The 21,339-nt window shown below is 35.4% G+C and overlaps 1 protein-coding gene across 1 annotated transcript in view; it reads right to left on the bottom strand.

Moving 5' to 3' along the window:
* Positions 1-21,339, bottom strand: part of LOC109092049 (transforming growth factor beta receptor type 3-like) — a 106,180-nt gene that overhangs the window by 41,579 nt on the left and 43,262 nt on the right. The gene's annotated exons all lie outside the window — the stretch shown is intronic.

The following is a 21,339-nucleotide window of genomic DNA, read 5'->3' as shown; positions in this document are numbered from 1 at the left end:
TATAAATAACCAAAAAAACATTTATATTTATGAATAATTCATGAAATTTTAAAATATAGTATAATAGTTTTTACCTTAAAAGAAACTTTGAAATTAACATTCATTATTCTTAAACAAAAAAAGAGTAAAAAATTGTATTTACAGCTGATAATAATCACACCTCTAATTAAAGAGCTAATTAAGAATTAAAAATGTGAAAAAGTTACCTATATTTACAAATCATTTACAATCAATCAAGCTAATAAAATGCTTATAAAATATCATAATGAGGAGAGGCACTGACCTTTCTATTTTGATACACGTTTAGTGTGCGTTTAAGGTGTACAGAAAATGTTAATGAATTTTTATTTGATTCTTACACCATGTGACATTTTTAGAAAATGTCTGAATTTTTTTTTTACTATGAAACATAAAAAAAATTCTCAAAATCATATTAAAACATTCAATATGTTTTCTTTTACTTTTACTTTTCTATATTTGATCACTCTTATTTGTCACTGACACTCTAAAACTGAGTTCCCATTTGCTCTTGCGTGAGCCTACATCTCACATCATATTTTAAGCACAAGACAAGCTGCATATTTCATATGTGCGAGTAGGCAACAGCTATAAAAATCATGCTAGACAAAGCTTTTATTTATATCATAAATAAAATACAGTTCACTGAAATACCCCTACAACTCTATTTGCATTTATGGTGACCCCATGTGTGGTTTTGACCCCAATGTGGAAACCCTCGCTGTCACAAAAACCTCTCATTCCTCCAATCCAAGCATCCAAACTTTCCATTCCATCCTCGCCTGCATTCTGTAGTTCTTTTTTAGTAATGTTAGCGCCAAAAACATGACTACAGCAGCACTGTGAACGCCTGTTACATCTTATCAGAGTTTGTGCTATTTATGTCTCCACCCCACTGATAATCACACAGTGACTGAGAAAGCCGTGTTTTTCTTTGGATGGCCACAATATGTGGCCTCACTGGTATTTGAACTTTCACACACAGGCTCTTTGTTCAGAAAAGATGGTGACAGTGGATTGAGCAAAAGGAAGTAGAAATAGAGAGCTGTTCAACAAGGATGAACAGATTAATTAGAATGAATAGTTTATACAGATTGTTCCTATTTAGTTTGAGCTTTAATATTCATTTATAGTATACACAGATATTTAGCAGATATGTATATTTTGAATGTCTGCCAGTTACTCGACAGAATGGCTTCTTGGATTCAGCCTGCGTTATTTAGAAGCATGTAGACAAATGTCTCTGGCCACTGGCTCATGTTTTGTTTGTTCCAGTGTTTTTAAGAAGGTTCATCAAATCCACTTTTAATAAAATGACTAGTAAGTGAAAATGAAAATATGAAAATATATACTTTTGCACTTCCCTGCTATAGAGGTTTGTGGATTTGGGTTCTGTCACTTCATATGTTCCCAAATCTCTTCCAGATTCTGAGGAGACATTTAGCTGGTGTTTTGTTGCTCTATACCTGGGCCTGCAGTCTCTGATGGGGCCCAGTGGGCCAAATATAACCTGCTGATTTAGGGCCTGCAGTGGGGTCGAAACCAAACTCCATTCCAGACATGGTTTGATTAACTACCTCTCAACACTGGCCTGACAAACAAGAACTGCCTCATCACCTTTAGAGCTTTATTACTGACCCTCCTCATCTGTCAGGCCGAGCGATCACCTACACTTCAATTTGCAGTCATTCAAATAAAAATAACTTCAATTCCTGTTTGTTCAAAACTTACTGCATCAAAGGATCACAATTATGATACTTTCATGATGTTTTTTGTTCTTTGGAAGCTTCAAAATTTCATATCCTGTGCCTACTGGGTAAAAAAAAGATGTGTAATGATTGGGAACGATTGATGATGTTGGTGAGTAAATGATAACTATTTTCTTTTAAACTCTAAGAGGACATCCACAGTTGGCCTTTAATCTTACTGATCTAAACTTGATTCTCAGGCTAATTCTATTACACACATGAGAACATATTCTAACGACTTGATCAGAACAGCCAGTGTTGAATTATTCACTTAACAAATTAGTCAATTAAACAATCAGACAGTGAAAACTTATTCTGGGAATGACATTATCTTATATCCAGTCAAAACACAGCTACAAAGTCTCGCTTTGATGCAGTTACTCAATATGTAAGAGAGAGAAAATCTTGAATGAACTGCATATGAAAACTTTATGTGTTATTACTTGCAGCTGAAACACTGATATCTCATTTTATTCTTACTCTTACGAGCAACATTCAGATCCAGAAGGAAATCATTTCTTGCAAATATTATGTTTATGGCCGAAAACCTAACATCTTGTTGAAATGCCTTATGACTTTTAAGACCCCAATAATTTACTGTACATTACTAAGAATGACTAATAGGTAATGGAGACCTCATCTCCAAGGTAAAAATGGACATGTCCCAAATGGGACATTTGAGGTGAATGTATGGTCTTTTAACTTTCTTTTGTATGTTCCTATACATAAGATTAAAGGCGGTCACATTTTCAACTTATGTCTTAAAAGGTGCTCAATAGCGCCCCCTATGTAGTTGCAATGCAAATTTGATAAGCCCCTTTGAAAACTACGTTGCCAAATTGCGGACTGGATGTAGTAATTTATAAACTAATTTCCTGTACATTATTGAGAATGACTATGGATATCAGAGACCTCATGTGGGACATTTAACATAGATGTGCAATCTTGTGGCCATCACTTGTATCTTTCTGTCCACAAGATCACAGGCTGTCACATTTTCTCATGATTTACAAATCTCATGGTTCGAAGGGTAATCAACAGAGCCCCCTATGCAGTCTCAATATGTCTTTTTATGAAGTATGTTGCCAAATTGTGGATTTGGTGTTTTCACAGTTATTTTCTGTAGATTACTGATTATGACTAAAGGTTACAAGGACATCATCTACATGCAAAAAATGGTTGTGTCTCAAATAGGACAACTGATGTTGATGTTCAGGCTTGTGGTCTTCACTTCTTTTTATATATCCCCAAAATCACAGACTGTCACATTTTTTATCTTATTGTTAAAAGGTGCTCAATAGCGCCCCGTATTCAGCTGCAAGCAGCCCTCAATAAACGTCTTTTTTAGGGCTGAAGGTGCCATTTGGGACAAGATCAGTTTGTACCTAGTCCAACAAAAGTGAATGAGATTTAACAGCCATAAACTTTGTCATTTCAAGTTGTTCGTTTTAGAGGAAGCAGATGTGTTTGTGGATGGAACTTTGATGTGTTTATGTGCTGCTTTAAATGACAGGTAGTTGAGCTACATCTCAAGTGAGCTCTGACTGAAGCTCAGAGCTACGTAATGAGCAGCTCCCCCGCAGATGTGGGAGGACGCTGGAGCAAATAAGAATGTTTAGCAATAAAAGTGTGGCAATAATCATAACAGCAGGGCCTTTGGAGAGCAGAGAATGGAAGATATTACAGAGTGCTTATCACAAAGGGTCTGGCAGACACAGTAAGAGACCCTCGATTTTCCTTCCACTGGATTTTTTTCCATTGACTTGCCTCTCTGTACTCAGTGGAAAATTTTCAATAAGCCTCTAATAACCTCCCCCTTGGATCAATCGGAGCAGACGTTCACAAACAAATCTATCTGCATGGAACAATTTTGAGTGGAAAAGAAAAACAGATAAATCAATCAATTTGATAAATAATTAAAGGGTTAGGTCACCTAATTTTTTTTCATCATTTACTCACCCCCTAAGACTTTCAATTATCTTCGAAAATAATTATCTTCACCATAACAAAATTCTGACGCTTCAGAAAGTTAATAAAGGGATTGTAATTGTTCATGTGCATCAAGTACAGCTGAGCTTCGAAAATTTTCACTTGTGATTTGAAGATGAATGAAAGTCGTATAGGTTTGGAATGGCATGAGGGTGAGTACATTTATATTTATGGGTGAACTATGCCTTTCAACAAGAACCAGATAAAGAAACAGGATGAAAGTTTTGTCTAAAGAAAGTAATGTAGATAGTTATAAGGAGGGGGCTCAAGCACAAACTCTCCTGGTTATAAAAATCATGGAATTTCAGAATCAGACAGAAACAATTCCAAAAAAGTGAGTCATTTAGAGAAGGCACAAACACAGTCGCTCTGCCGTTCCAAAACTGCTCCAAGGTGCGAAGCAAATTACCTTGGCTAGGCATGAGCTAAAAACCCAGCTCTCCAGGCTGAGCTCACATACTCCGCATCACACATTGGCAATGCTGGGAATTGGGAGTGATGATTAATCCCACATCGCACAGGTTCGGTGAAACACCATCTGCGATGCTGTAATGCATACTCTAAACTGCACAATACAACATGGTTTACAAAGGATTTCTACAGAGATTCAACATCATGCACGCTCACTGAGAAATGAGTTCATTCTTCAATACAGCATGTACAGAAGGCATGCAGATGATTCATTTCACTGCAAACACATCTCTTTTCCACTGAAATGGTGCCACTGAAGAAGAAGTGGCTCTTAAACCTGTTTGTCCTCAACTAGGAACTACCATCACTTGTGGCTGTGAAGTGGGATGTTCTTTCCATAACTGCTTAACCAGGAGTGTTCTCCACAGCCCCATTCTTACAGTTTATTTATTTATTAGTTTTTTTTCTCTATTTTTGATTTATTTTAATCTATTTGATTATTGTATTTACTGTAATTTTAAAATTAAATTAATTTAATTGTAATATTACTTGTGGCTCTTATAATAAAGCCAGGATTTGATGGCATAAATCTGCGGAAATAAATTACTTGCATTAAAGAAATGTAAATTAACTCTTTTTAAATGCATGTTATTAATTTTGTAATGAACGATTCATCCATGTTTCATTTTATGTATTTTTTACCTCTGACCAAAAATGGCAAACGTGCCTTCTCTCATTTAGTCAACTTAAACTTTTCCTTGCATTTATCTACCACCATTTTTGAATGCAATTCCCACATATCAAAATCCGATCAACTAGCTACAACATCAGCAAAATCACTATTGCAGTGGAAAACACATTACAGATGGAGCCTCCTTCAATCTCAGTGTCACTAATGGAACTGCTGCTGAATTGCAAACAGAGTTGTTAAACTGAGCAAAGCCAGGCCTCAGAAGAGCGAAGCAGTTGAGATGATCGTGTTTTGAGAGATAAAAAGAAATGCATGGCCAGTGTGAAGCCCAGAGTGTGAGTCTGGACCTGATTTCACAGGCCGCTGCACTAACCGCTGTCTGATAGTGTTGCAGGGGCCCATCAGACCTGATTGAGTTACAAAGAAACTACAGGCTCTGATAGGAGACAGCTGCACCTCCCTGTACAAACCCAGCTCAGAGGCTAGCATTACTGCAGGGGGTGATGGGAAACCGATCACACCATGTCATTTAACACACTAGCAATCTACCATTCAAATCAACAAATCACCCTCAGTGAGAACAAACAATTTCAGCTAGACACCGCAAGCAGTTCCTGTCTATCTGTCTGTGAAACCTTCATGATTCCTGCATTCTCATGTAAAGCATTAATAAATCAACTCTGTCAACTCTCTATGTACCGTTTATCTCTCTCTCTTTCTCTGCTGACAGCAGTTCCCTGTTAGAAGGAAAGGGTGTTGACTCTATTGATAGAGCTCATTATGTGACTGATAGTCCTCCCAAAATTTCAGTTCACTAAAACATCCTCTAATTAGATGCCAAATAATGCAAGATAAGCAAAACATAACAGTCAGAGTGTTCCCTTGGCCATGCAAAGGTTTTGGGGAACGGGAGCAGATGGGTGGGAAACAGGGAGTTTGTTTAGGAGAACGATAGGCAAATGATATGGAATCATACAGGGGAAAATGAGGAAACCGACAAAGATGGTGGTTGAAAGACTAGTCCATGTTAACTTAAAGGGTGTCAAAAGTACTGGTACTTGGCTACAAATTTGAGACTAAAATCAAAATCAGTCTTTCTACTGTATGGGTAGTATAAAGTACCAATTTGGTAAAAAAAATATTTTTTTAATAATTATTATGAATTTTAACAACTATTTGAAAAAGAGTAGATCTTATTTGAATAAGAATTACTTAACTGCTTAAAGGACATGTTAGTATTTTAATTTTCAAAATTGCTCTTGAGGATAGAAATATCAACTATTGATATTTTGGCATTGTGAAGTACAACTGCAACTTTATTTCTTATTTGAAACCCCACCTCACTGTGTCTCAGATCCAGAAACAGTCTTTAACTGCACACATACGCAACATTTACTAAACCCAACAAGAATCCATTAGATCTTAAAAACAACTCTTTCAGTTATCTATACTGTTCTATTCACTATTTCCACTATTCTGGAAATAATGCAATGTTTGCAGAATCTCTGTGACTTGTCAGAGAAACACATTGTTCACATTGCTTCGCGAAGCAGAGATTTGTGCTGTCAAGAGATTTTCTTGTAAATTTGATAAAATCTCTGTCGTGTGTCTGTGCATGATCTTTCCTACGACTTACAATTTTGATTTTAATTTTATTTGATGTAGTGTTGTGTTATTTTTTTGTTTTGTACTGTATTTAATTTTGTTTTTTTTTTTTGTGTTTTGTTTGATCTTGTTTTTTTTTGGATGGCTGAAAGAGAATAAATGAGGTAAAGATTGTGGGTCAGATCAATCTGTTGAGTTCTGTTATCAGCACTGCTCAGTGATCTGTGACCTCTCAACCTGAAGCCATTTAGTGCACTGTGATGTCTATTTGTCTGCGTCTGAGTGCACAAACACACAGATATATCTACCTCATCAGCTCTCAGACATATCAAAGCACATAGGCAACCGATAGCAATCACACTGTGTGTTTGTGTGTACTTTTATGAATTCGGAGGCAAGTTTGGATGATAAATCTGATAGCCATAAGCCTCCTGATGTGTCTTATCTGACAATGTGCACAAACACAAGCTTGACCTCATTAAAGAACACCACAGACACTTCCACTTTTGATGAACATGCACTTTTTTGCCTCAGTGCACAGAAGTGGAATTACAAAACAGCTGCCAAATGCGTGCAGTATCTTAGAACAAAAACCTGTATCGTATGCACTTAATTCCCACAATCCAGTTTAACCAGACACTAAATATGCTAAAGTTTCACTTCCGTTTTTTCAGCATCAACACACCCCCTTTCTATATCAATTAGGCTTATTATAAATTCATAATACATATTTGCCTTATTAGTATAACAAATTATATTCTTATTTTTGTTTATTTTTTCTCTTAAAATATCTAAAAATCCATGATTAGTCCATGATAAGTTTACATGAGAAAATAAATTAAGACTTATTTTTAGAGATTTGTGCCCTTGAGTGTACTACATTTTGTTTTAGTGCACTGATCAACTCACTTGTTTTAAGTTTAAACAATTTAAAAGGATAACAAAATACACAAAACAAACTTATATTCAAGACAAAATCTATTAGAACCAGTCTAAATAGTAAGTGTTGTATGCAGTTTTGCTCCTAAGTAAATATTTGGCATCTTCTTTTAATGTTTATTGTAGATATTTTAACATAAACATAAAATATTGTTAAAATCAACCAAAAGACTTTAGGACACAAAACTCTAAAGAGCCATTTAATGATGAAAACATTGTACTACAAATAAATAAAAACTAAACAAGTTTATTTAAAAATATGTTTGTGATTATTTTCTAATTTGTCAAATGATGAACAAGTATTTTGTCTACTTTTCCGCTAAAAAATATCTAAAAATTAAATAAATAAATACTTGACAAGGTACATTTACATAAGATATTAATAAAATTAATATTTTAATACTTGTGCAGGTTTGCTCCTTAAAAATGTATCCTCTTTCAAGGATTTTTAGATACTTTTAATGTAGAATAATTCATATTTTTAAAATATTAACAGAAAGACTTACTAGAAATTAATTAAAAAGTAATTTTTTGCAGTGCACAAAACTCAGTGCTATTTTTCCTGGTGCAAACATTGTGCTATTAACACAGATAGAGAGGACAAAACGATCAAAATATGATCAAATGATGGAGAATGGCATTAGACACAATGTCAATTGTTCAAACTGATTCTCAGGCTGGAGATGGAGGTGTTGTCACTGTCCCCTTCACCTCGTCAAAATGTAATGTTTGGGTTTGCGAGGCTCCAGTCTCTCTATCTAAGAATTCCACCTGATAAAACAATCATCCGCTATGCCTCACGCTGAGCCGCGGCCAAGAGCTGGTGTTTGATGTTTAACTTTCGCTAAATTGATTAGACAAAGATGGCCTGTGAGTTAGATTAAACTGGCTTGGCTTTGTTTATTTTCAGCCACGCTGTGGAATCACACTCTCTTAGAAGGATAAGAGACACAGGCTATCCGCTGTTTGCTCTCAAGTTGCTAAGAGAAAATTATGTTTGTTTGTCAAAAGATAGAGTGTGGTTATTTTTATGACGCAGCCAGTTTTGACAAGGGAAATGCCACACCCTGTAAATGTTTGATAACTCCCATGGCTCTGCACTGTACTGGATGGCAAAACACCAAAAGTATTCTGATTCTGGTACCATATTTTACTAATACCACATTTACCACATGATTTCACCTAATGTAGCTTTAGATAACAATTTTTTTTTTTTATTGTTTTTTTTGTTGCTGTGTTTTATTCTTCTGAATAATTTCTTCTGTTTTTTTGTTACTCATCACTTTTTTGCCTTTAGAAGTTCTAAATCAAGATTTAATCAAGTTCTAAACTGGTGAGTCAAGACCAAAAATGCTAACAAAAACAACAACAACTAATCAAGCATAGCTAAGACTAGCAATAATCGAATTTCTTGGCCAGGCTGATTAATTAGGCCAGAAGTTTAGTTCTGTTTTCATTTGTTTGGGAATAAATGGAGTGTAAAATAATGTTTCTTTTCATTTCAGCGCATTTGTTTATAACTAATTTTGCTATCATATGGTCATCTACCATTCTGCTTTCTAGATACTGCTATCACCATCACCCACTGAAAAACTGAATGCACAGTTTGCCCTCATTAATTCATAAAGCATCCATTCAAAAGTTTAGAGTCAGTATGTTTGTTTTCTGAAGGAAGGATCATGTGACACTGAAGACTTACAGGAAAAATTATAGTAACATATATATTAAAGCAAAATTTTAAACAATTATTTTTAATTCAAATAGTATTTCACTGTTGTTGATCATAAAAATGCAGCCTTTGTGAGTATAAGAGACTTCTTTCAAAAGCCCCAAACATTTGCACAGTAGTGTACAGGTTAAACTTGCAAAGAAATCTGTGTGCCGAAGCAAAAACCAGCTGAGAACCACTGTTCAAAACTCCTCCAGCTGGTATATTTATTCACATTTTGAGTAGTGCATCTAATCTAGTGTAAATGTGCCATAGAGTAATTCTTCTCTTATCAGACTGCAGAGTCCTCTCCAGAACATACGCTCCTTTCCCCACTACTTACTGGCCTTATCACATCTACTGCCACAGAATGATCGCTTTTTTTTCTAAACGCTCCAACCGTCCACACGCACACATATACAGGCTTGCAGGCAGAGAGAAGGATTCTGGCACTTTGATCTTTAGGTCACTGCGGAGACTGATCATTGCAGTTTTGTTCATTGAGATGAAGGAGAAAGAGTTAACCTGGAACTAAAGGATTACCGCCCAAGTGGCCTGTGTCAAAACAGAGCCATTCTCTGCCGCCTGCTGCAGGAGTATCAGACTACCACCTTCCAGCCAGGCCTTTATGGAGGTGGCAGTGATGGAGGGAGCAGATTGCAGGCTTGAAAGGGCCTCTCTGACTGGGCTGGTTTGCTGTCACTTGCAAGGCTTTCAGTGCAAGTGCGTCTGAAGTGGAGAGAATCCATCTCCCTGAACTCTTTAGATAAGGACAACGAGATCCAGGGAAAGATCTCTTATTTCTCAGCTCTCACAGCGAAGGAAAAGCTGTCTTGATGTACAGGGCTGCAGGGATGGCCACAGACACGGCTCTTTATCAAAAGCGCAAAAGGAAGACTCCTTAATGAGTCAGGATCTTACTGCACTGCCAAAAGAACATTCCACTGCATCGTCTCACGTCATCCCAACCTATATTCTGAGAAAAGCCAATGTGTTGTAACTAATGCATTCCACTATTAAGAGCCCATGAAAGTTTAGTTAATGTCTGTTATATTTAAAGGGATAGTTCACCCAAAAAGGAAAATTCTGGCATTAATTACTTATGCTCATATTGTTAAGGGTAAGACCCTTGTTCATCTTCAGGAACATCAATTTTTGATGAAATCTGAGAGCTTTCTGACCCTTCATAGACAGCAACACAACCAATATGTTCAAGGCCGAGAAAGGTAGTAAGGACATCACTAAAATAGTCCAAGTGACATCAGTGGTTCAACCGTAATGTTATAAAGCAAAAAAAAATTTTGTGCACAAAGAAAATGAAAATAACGACTTTATTCAACAATTTCTTCTCTTCCGTGTCAGTCTTCGATGCACGTTCACAAGAGTACCACAATGCAAGTATCAGGGTGAGTAATTAATGACAGAATATCCATTTTTGTGTGAACCTCTTTAAAAGCAAGCTTTGTTCTCAGCACTCAAAACTTCTCTCTCTCTCTCTCTCTCTCTCTCTCTCTCTCTCTCTCTCTCTATATATATATATATATATATATATATATATTAGCTGGTATAAACATTTAAAATGCAATGTTTCTACTTGCAAGAAAATGTCAGCCATTGACAACCCGTTTTTTTTTTTTTTTTTTTTTTTTTTGACCTTTCCAAAAACCCAATGGTCAATTTAATACATTTGTATATGGCCATAGTGCAACACAGCTTTATTTCAATATAATGAATACATACACAAAATTGCTGCAATAGCATTATTATTTATTTTACTTTATATTTATTAAAGTGCCCCTATTATTGATTTTTGAAAATTACCTTTCATACAGTGTGTAACACAGCTCTACGTGAATGTAAACATCCTGCAAAGTTTTAAATCTGTTTGCCCAGTAACAACTGTACACAAAGCAGCAGTTTGTTGCTTCCCAGCAGGTGTGTTAAGGCAACTAAACTCTGCAGGACACTGGCCCTCCAGCACCGAGTTTGGGCACCTCTGATTTAAAAGATTTCAAATATCAGTTGATCACTGCTGAATTTTGCTGAATTTATGTAAACTGAAGGCTATTGGCTGGTTAAAAAAAGGACAAGACCTTTGATATGTCCAGACAGCTTCCTATTTCAATAGAAAATACTTAAAAACAGGAAAGAACTGAGTTGGTCAAACCCTTTCTTGGAGTCTCTAGAGATATTTCTGCACTTTAGCCTCTTTTGACCAGTATCTAGCCTGGAGGCACAAAAATATACTTGGACAGGACCCAAAACCTGCATATCCATGCATACCTTCATATGAGCACCATCATCCCCCACATCGCTGACAAATTTTATATATATAAGTCCCTGAAGTGAAAGGAAATTCTGTTATATTTTCAGAGAGAGTGATGAGAAAATGAAAGCATTATGCACAGTCACTGCTAGGTGTTCAGTTTCACATAATTAGCCAGTGCTGTGGTGCTACAGTCTTGAGCAGTGCCACGGCTGTAAGGGAGCAAAACGCAGCTGTGCATTTCTCTCTGTTATTGAGAGGATAGCCCTCTGCTGTAACACTGTACAACACACTGGCACTGGGAAAAGAGAGGGACAGGAAACCGTTCCTTCTGATTCGCGCAGTAAAATGGAAATGTGTGTATGTTTGAGGGGAGCAGAAGGAGGGAGGCTGTGCTTGGGAAGGATTTTACACAAGGATGTTAGTTCATTGTGAATAAGAGGGCAGCACTGACACCTTGCAGCTGCTGTCTGAGTCTTAATGTATTTCTATGTGTTAGTGCAGTAAACAATTATTCATAACATACTTTTTCATCATTTAATTTTTTTCCCTGAGGTCCTTTTTAATCTTGGTCAAGGTTTTTGTGCCAAACAGACATAATTTAATTTTATGCAACTATTCTCTAGAGAAAACAGGAGAGAATTAAACTTTAGAATTAAGCCTCTTTGCATCTGAAAATAACCAGCACTTACCACACAGGTTTCAAGTTTTATGCAGAATGGTTTCATTTGTCCTGCCTAAACTACAAGTTTTAATAAAAAATAAATAAAACTCCTTTCTCTTTTTGCAGATACCTATCACAAAATCACAGAAACATACTGGGGAGTGACAGGAAATGGGATTGGACATGTTGCAGGCAGGGATCAAACCTGCATCACCCATATGAGCACTCAATATATCTGAAGCAATCGTGCTAACTCCTTCCAAAACAGTTTGCGCTTTCCAATATTACATTGTGACAAATCAGCTGTGCTAAAATTGTAAATTTGCAGCACACACTTTTAAATTTGGACTAAATTATACAGTGTTAAAATATATATTGTACACTGTAATAAAATGTAAAAAAAAATAAAATAAACTGAATTCCCTGCATGAAAATTTATATTTGATGGCATTTTGCCTAAGCGTTTATGTTTCTTTTTAGGTGTTGCTATCATTTATGTTCTTTTGGGTTTTATGTTAAATTTTATGTTAATCACAAATTTAAGTACAGTCCCTTAAAATGTTGATATCATATTTTTATGGTAAAGTTCTGGCAACTGCAGCTGCTTTTTTACTGTAAATGTAAAATTACATTTACTGTAAATTACAGTGTAAAGTTACAATTTACTAAAAATTACAATGTAATTAAGACATCAAGCACTTAGTTGCAACAGTACTTGGATTAAGTACACACTCCCCAAAATAATGCTTAAGCACAGCGACAAAAAGTACAAAAGTACAGTTCATGACCCCAAAACACTCTTGCTCACAATTCAGAGCTACTGTCTTCACCTCTATCTGACAGGGTTAAGCCTGTGAGGGGACGTGGAGGATTTGGAGCGTTTGGTGACTAACCTTTATTGCTGACTGACCAGCCGCATTCATGCTGACTCTGTAAACAAGCATCTAAGACTTAGGCCAAAACAAACAGGACAATGGCCACTTCAAACAAAATGAGATGAATTTATGAACTCTACGTCCTGCCTTACATTCCAAGAGGATGCATGACAAACAGCTTGCAAATGTCACACAATATGAAGGGCAAGTTATACTGTTATTTCTAACAGGAGTATGCGAGAAAGACAGGGTGCATGTATTTGCTCAGTCTCTGAACTCAGAGGCAAAAATATAAATATAGACATAAGATCCATAATTATAGCAATAAGTCATGGTTTATCACAGTATCACTTGCTGTAAATTATTTGTATATCTTCTAATAGAGGTAGACATGCCAAAGCTCTGTTCAAAAACTATATATATATATATATATATATATATATATATATATATATATATATATATATATATATATATATATATATATATATATATATATATATATATATTAGTGCTGTCAAATGATTAATCACGATTAATCACATCCAAAATAAAAGTCTTTGTTTACATAATATATGCGTGTATGCTGTGTATATTTATTATGTAAATATAATTACAAACGCATGCATGTATACATTTAAGAAAAATATGTTATGTTTATATATTAAATATATTTATATATATAATGTAAAATATAAGAATATAAATATATAAATGTATATACATGTAAATATTTTCAAAATATTTACTGTATGTGTATGTATTTATATATACATAATAAATATACACAGTACACATACATATAGTATGTGAACAAAAACTTTTATTTTGGATGTGATTAATCGTGATTAATCATTTGACAGCACTAACAGTTGTTTTCAATCAGGGGCCAGGGCCCACTAGAGGGCCCCAGTAAACATCAGGGGGGCCTGTTAACATATCCCTTATAAAATTACACAGTACAGACCAATGTACTGAATATGTAAACTTAAGAAAAACACTGCTGATCATTAAACAAATAAAATATGACTCATAACATGTTTAAGCCTTCATCATTTATCAGTTCTGTTAATTACCTTTACTAAGGTATAAAGGTTCTGTTAATTACCTTTACACATCCTATAATGGTTCACAAGTCCCGCTAGTTGGCGGAACCAGGATGGCCAGTAACCCTATCGCCCCTCTAGGTTTTCAACATTGTGTTTGGGAGCAGTAAATCAGGGCTTCGCTGAATTGTTTATGTCTTGGAGGATCTGATCCATCTGTCGTTGAAGGCCGGTGGCGCCTGGAAACATGAAACATGACCCTGCCACAGTCTCCATGCTGGATTAGAACTGAAGGACAGTGTGTGTGTGAATGCGTACGTGTGTTTATCTGTGAAAAAAGGGAGAAGGTTGTGCTTTTAAATGTGATTTCAGTGTGGGTGTGTGAATCCAGAAGGCCACATCTGTGCCAGTGCCCCAGGTAGGCAGTTGTTAATGTCAAGGCTCAATGTGATTCAGCCAGATGTCCTTGGGTGCTTATCTTTCTCCATTTAAGTGGAAGAAGAAAAAGGGCCAAACTCTCTCTCTTGCAGCCGTGACCCCACAATCCGGCCTCAGCCCCTTCCAAACCTCCTCTGTGATGCCAAGGAGTCATGGACAGACAGATTTATCTGTCCTCCTACCATCCAGCCAGGACCACACAGGTGAACAAGGCCTGAGAGACAGTGAGCTAGGTGTCAGGACAGAGTTGAGTTTCGGCAATACATAAAATCTCTTAAATATAACTGATGAAGAAAGTTTTGGCGTGCCAGGTATCCCAGCACTTCTTTATTAGCACAGTGAAGCAAGCCAACGAATATTGTACACGCCAAGCACACAGCCCCGCAGAGAAATGGAGAACATCTGGAAACAGTCCAGAAAAAATAGTCCAAAGGGGTTCATATGTAAACCATAAGAAATGCTGCACACTCGGCTGCAAAAAAGTGTTAAGGACAAATAGTCTTGCATGACATTAGAACACTTCTAAAGTCTGCAGTCCCTAAGGAAGGAAGAAATTGCTTGGGCTCAGCATTCTGTGTGATTAGCAAGACAATGCATTTCTTTTATCTCGCAGAGGACCACAATGGGAAAAAAAACATGAACTTCAACCAGGTTGAGAAGCATATATTAAGTAAATGAGTGCCTTCTTAGAACTGCACCATTCGAATGACCCTGTGGTTTCCCTTTGGGACGTTATTGTTTACTGGTTTCCGAGCCACACAAGCTGAATTCGAGACCAGTAACTGGAGTCATGGTTTTTAAAGGAAACATCCGACCACAAAGGTCACTTTGGACACACAGCTACAGTGTGTCAAAAAAATAAACACTTTCTTAATCATTTTCACAATATGTTTGTCTTCCATTATAATCATACTTAATACAAGATAAGTTAATTGTTGAATAAAATTGACTAAGATGTTAATCTATGTTTTCTTCTTCTTTTAGTAATAGCATAAATCTACTACAATATAGTTTAGATAAGGTAATGCTTAAAAAAAAATGTCAGTAAATGTCAAGATTAGGAACGCACAGACTAAAAATATACTGAAAAAACCCTTGTAGCTATCTGAAACAATATAAGTTGAAGTTAAAATTACTAAAAACTAAAGCTGAAACGAAAATAAATTAAAGCTAAATAGAAATATTTCAAATAAATATGATAAAGGCACAAAAATTACACTAAAAACAGACAATATAAAAATATTTTTTTTATTCCAATTCAAAACATTAATATAATAGTAAATAACACTAAAATAAGTCTAGTTATGGCTGATAGTATACTATTTATATACTAAAACACCAAAAACTAAAAATCAGCCATTTTGAATGTTAGAAGTGAATTTATCCATTCAAACCTAAAAAATAGTGGTCGACCAATATTGTTTTTTTGACAGCCGATGCTGATATAAAGCCGATATAATTTTTGTTACATTATTTTTAATATTTAAGAAATTTGAAATCATTTCACAATGGATTAAAAAAAAAAGTAAAATAAACATACTTTAGATGACAAAGTATTTTTCACAAATAAATAAATGTTTAATAAAAATATTATTAAAAAGGAAGTAAACACTGTAACCAACAGGGCACTCAGTATTCTGGGAAGTTTGTGTGCAGTGGGAATCATATTTTTCAAATACAGCAAGGGCAACACTCATTTTACATACAGCACACAGACAAAATGACATGAATATGACAGTGGGCAAATGCATTAAGCGCAGCATAACTTGAAATCACGAGTTTAAAGTTTAAAGCATTCAATATACATGGACCGTTCGTTAGACAGACTAAAATTGAGTTGTTTTACATATGTTGACTTAATAAATACTTAAAAAATAAAAATACAAAATGTTAAAATATTTTAGCAGTGTACCAGGGCTCCAGACTGTGACCAAACACAGCGAATCACATTTGCGAACAAAAATATTAATTTGCGAGTTACGTTTTTGATGAGGTCGCCACTGGCGACTATATATATATTTACATGTTATGACTTAAAAATGTGCATGTTATGCCTTTTTTCCTGTTCCCGTATTAAACTCAGACAATGCGCATCAAAGTTTTAGTGGAAAAAAGAGTTTCAGACAGTCCTAATCTCAGATAGTCCTAAATTCTGATTCAATTTGAGCTTCAGGTGCATTAAAATATTTGAACTTCTGACCGCATTCTATTAAAAACTATGACCGTAAGGTTAGAATTACCAATATTTTGTTCACTTTAATATTATTCTTTAAACACTATTTCTGTAAAATGGTGCTTTAGAATAATTATGGCAGAAATTATTATTTTATAATTATTAAATCATTTACATTGATTAGCCCAATAAAACCTACTGTTTTTATTTTGGGGGTTTGTGACGATGCATTCATACATTAATTACATTCATTAAAATTATTAATTTTACCTTGGTGAATATGCCGTGGTAATGGTTGCTGCATGACTAGTTTGAAAGTTCTGTGCGAAAGCCTGCGACGGTTGTGGTGTTTGTTTGAGAGTGTGGTTTGGTGTATATGCTGTGTTCTGTTAATGCGTGAACTTCATATTATTTGAAGCACTCTTGCCGTCCAGTAATCACAAAAAAAGCTTTGTTACTTTTAATAAACAAAGTATCAGCTTTAAAATAATGCCAAATTCATAACGAAATTCAAACAATAAATGCAGTTTTGGCGCTCTTTAATGCGGCAGGTGCGACCGCTTTAGCGCCTCATTTCAAGCGACACGTGAACCCATTTAATCTTACTCTTTACTACTATAGTACATAATGAACGTGAATTAACATAAAAAGGTAGGGTATTTTATAAGAGAGCCTACAGTACAACTTACTGAAAAAGCTTGTAAACATCGCAACGTAATAATACATTTGGATTACAGATACAGATGGATTAAAATGCTGATAAAGTCAAGAAAAGATGACATAAACATGACAGTATGATTGAAATGTTAAATAATAATAATAATAATAATAATAATAATAATAATGGTTGCACGTTATTTTACAGTACGTGTACTTACAGTGTATTTATCTAAGAAAGTTCTGGTAATACAAGGTAACTACATGGGGTAGGGTTAGGTTTAGGGGTAGGTTCAGGGTTAGTACCTTGTTATTACATAGTTATTGTAATTACTATAATAAGTGCATAGTATGTACATGAGGAACAGGACTGTAAAATAAAGTGCTACCATAATAATAATAAAACATGTTTATTCTGTGGGACCTAAAAAAAATAAGCTGGCCTAAATATGGCATCTAAGTTTTTTCTTATAGGAGCCAATGGCTCCTTACTCCAATTTTTATTTATTTATTTATTTTTTGTCTGGAGCCCAGTGTACATTAGCACACAGCTAAAGAAAAATATCAAAATTTGTGAAAGGGCATTAACATCCTGGTCCTGCAGTTTCTGAATGTGCGTGTGTGTTTATATTCTGATCCTTAGTCCCTCAGATAGTAAAGATCCCTACTGCGGAAGTGTGTACATCAACAGCTGTCATGATTCTTTTGTTCAGTGCATCCTTAATCTTCCTTTCCAATCGCTGAGCACAATATCTGGAGCGGCCTTTGAAATAACTGTGGCTTGGAATGCAGTGAAAGGAACAGTCTTATCTTCCTGTGAGTAGACAAAAATCCACTCATTTGCACAATGCATGAAGCCTATGCAACTTAAAGGATTAGTTCACTTTCAAATGAAAATTTCCTGATAATTTACTCACCCCCATGTCATCCAAGATGTTTACGTCTTTCTTTCTTCGGTCGAAAAGAAATTAAGGTTTTTGATGAAAACATTCCAGGATTATTCTCCTTTCAGTGGACTTCAACGGCTACCAAATGGCTGAAGGTCAAAATTACAGTTTCAGTTCAGCTTCAAAGGGCTCTACACTAGGGCTGCACAATCGAATGCGATTATCATGCACACCTTGTCAGTAAAGCCGGTTCTGTAATCAGTAGTAAATCTCCATCACGTGCTTTCAGATGGAGCAGCATTTACTACACAGTGCCATAGTTCACTGACAAGTTACACAAAAAAAATCGCAGACAATATAATCGTAAGATTATGAAATCGTTGTGATAATGACAGCTGTTTAAGTAGCTTCTCAGTGAAATAGAGCTCTGTGTAGTAAATGCTGCTCCATCTGAAAACATGTGAAAATACCACATTTAATAACATGCTTTTGCTCCAAACTCACTTAATAATGTCAGCCAAGTGTTTAAAATAAATCCTTCTGTGAGATGTGGCTTCTTACACAGAATAAGGCACACAAGATTTCATAGCATTCTAAACAGTGTTAAATAAAGTCTATGTCGATTAGCATTGCATTATTATATGCTTTATTATAATGAAAATTATAATAAGACAAACTCAGGTAAACCATATATTTTCGTAGTCATGTGTTTATTATTTCAGGTTGAATCAATAAAAGCAGTTAAACCTTTTGTTTATTCAGCTGCAGTGATTTCCTGGGTTTCTTCTTCGGGGCGTATTTGGACTTTCCGTGCAAGAGCACCCTCTGGCCTATGGATGGAGATTTAATGCTGATCACAGAACCGTGCTTCACTGAAAGATACACATGACAATCGCAGCTTTTGTCTAATCGCGATTATAAATTCATTTCGATTTATCGTGCAGCCCTACTCTACACAATACCAGGAATATTGGTCTTATCTAGCAAAACGATCAGTCATTTTGTAAAAAAAAAATTTATATGGTTTACAAACAGCTCTGCGATGCACGTCCATGACTTCACATAATAAGAAATTACGTTGAAAAGGTCACACTTGATGTAGGCGGAAGTACCGACTCAGTGTTTACAAATGTGGAGAAGGAGGACCATTCAAAAGTTGTTGTATGTTCAAAGACACATATTTAGTTTTTTTGTAAACTGTGTTTGACTTAGTCTTTGCATGTTCCATTTGTAAACACTGAGTCGGTACTTCCGCCTATGTCAAGGTGATTTTCAAGGTGATTGCGTATTACATGAAGTTGTGGACGCACATCACAGAGCAGTGCAAGGTGAGCATTTCTGTTTAGAAAGCATATACAATTTTTTTTTTTGAAAATGACTGATCGTTTCGCTAGATAAGACCCTTATTCCTCGCCTGGTATTGTCTAGAGCCCTTTGAAGCTGCACTGAAACTGTAATTTTGACCTTTAACCATTTGGTAGTTGTTGAAGTCCACTATTAGGAGAATAATCCTGGAATGTTTTCATCAAAAACCTTAATTTCTTTTTGACTGAAGAAAGAAAGACGTAAACATCTTGGATGACATGGGGGTAAGTAAATTATAAGGAAATTTTAATCTGAAAGTAAACTAAACCTCTAAGTTTGCTGCAGTTTTTAAAAGTCAAAGTGTGTCATTTTTTGGATGTTAAAATACATTCTCTAGTTTAATATATAGAAATAACTTTAAATAAGCAATTTCTTTATTATTGCAATTCCGTGTGCTGCCACTAATGGCACCAAAATTACCTTTCCACCAGCTTATAACATATTTTAGGGAACTACATGGAGAGTTGTAATGTTAATTTCTTAGCATTTGTACTTGGCAAGCTAGCTTTTGCTTTGTATTATTTGTGTTATACTTATTCTACTCTTTCTTTCAATAAATGAAGAAAAAATTCCATAAGAAAAACGAACCAAGACATATTGCAGTCAGGACTCCAACAAAGACTTAGAATGTGCTAAGGTAAACACAGTCCTGGCATCCATTCAACTGTTAGCCAGATATGTGCAAATAGTACAAAAAAAGGCAAATCTGTTACCAAGATACTGATACAAACCCACAACAATGGCATCATGGGGAATTGAGCTCTTTAGCCATTTGCCAACAAAAACGAAAGGCTAATGGTATTATAGCACAGCAGAAAATGACATGTCTCATTCATCATTGCCAGAGCTCAGATTCGCTTTTAGCCATAGGCTGCTGGAATCCTGATGGCTAGTTTAGACATGCTGATTTTCACACATCTTCAGCAAATGGTTTCAGGCCATTGCAAAGTCCTGATGAAGCACATTTAGAGGATAGGATCTAAAAGCCTGATCAGTGACTCATTGTGCTCGTGCACAGAGGAGTCATGCTATCAGACGTGCTGGAGTTTATCCATGAGGACCTGTGTTTGGATCAATTGCCTAGAGACTAGAGCAGAAATCCTGCTGAAAAAGCTGGTCTCCCAGCCAGGTCAGGCTGAACTAGTTTGCTGGTTTTAGAGTGACTTTATTGGCTCAGACCAATCCAAGGTTTGGAAAGAAGTTTTTTATGCTCACCAAGGCTGCATTTATTTGATTAAAACAGTAATACTGTGAAATATTATTGTAATTTAAAATAATTGATCCTTCAGAAATCATTCTGCTGATCTGGCGCTCAATAAAAATTTCTTAATATTATCAGGTGAAAGTTGAAAGCAATTGTGCTGTTTTTTTTTTATCATCTCTGACTCAGATTTTTTTTTTTCAGATGATAAATAGAAAGTTCAAAAGAACAATTTATTTGAAATGTATTTTTATAGCAATGCCTTTATTGTCAATTTGGATTAATTTAATGCATCCTTGCTGAAAAAAAAAAAAGTATTAATTTCTTTCAAATACACAATCATACTTAACCCCAACTTTTAAACGGTAGTGTACAGAGCTAATTTACAGGCTTAAGTGACTTTTCCAGACCATGAAACCACCCAAACAAGCTACACTAAAAATATATATTTTAGAATATTGGTGATTAACAGTAATGAGCCATTCTAAGGCTCAGTGGCAAACATTTAAGCAATTTATCTTCGTTATATGTTCTGTAAAAAAAATGTTCATATCGGTGGCATATCGGCGGCATATTCGCCGATACCGATATATCGGTGACAGGCTCATTTCGGCCAATAATATCTTCAAAACGATATATATCGGTCTGGCTTTAATAA

This window comes from Cyprinus carpio, chromosome B6, assembly GCF_018340385.1.
Source record: "Cyprinus carpio isolate SPL01 chromosome B6, ASM1834038v1, whole genome shotgun sequence".
Taxonomy (NCBI): Eukaryota; Metazoa; Chordata; class Actinopteri; order Cypriniformes; family Cyprinidae; genus Cyprinus; species Cyprinus carpio.
Note: the sequence above shows the minus strand (reverse complement) of the source record. Positions and strands in the feature narration are given on the sequence as shown.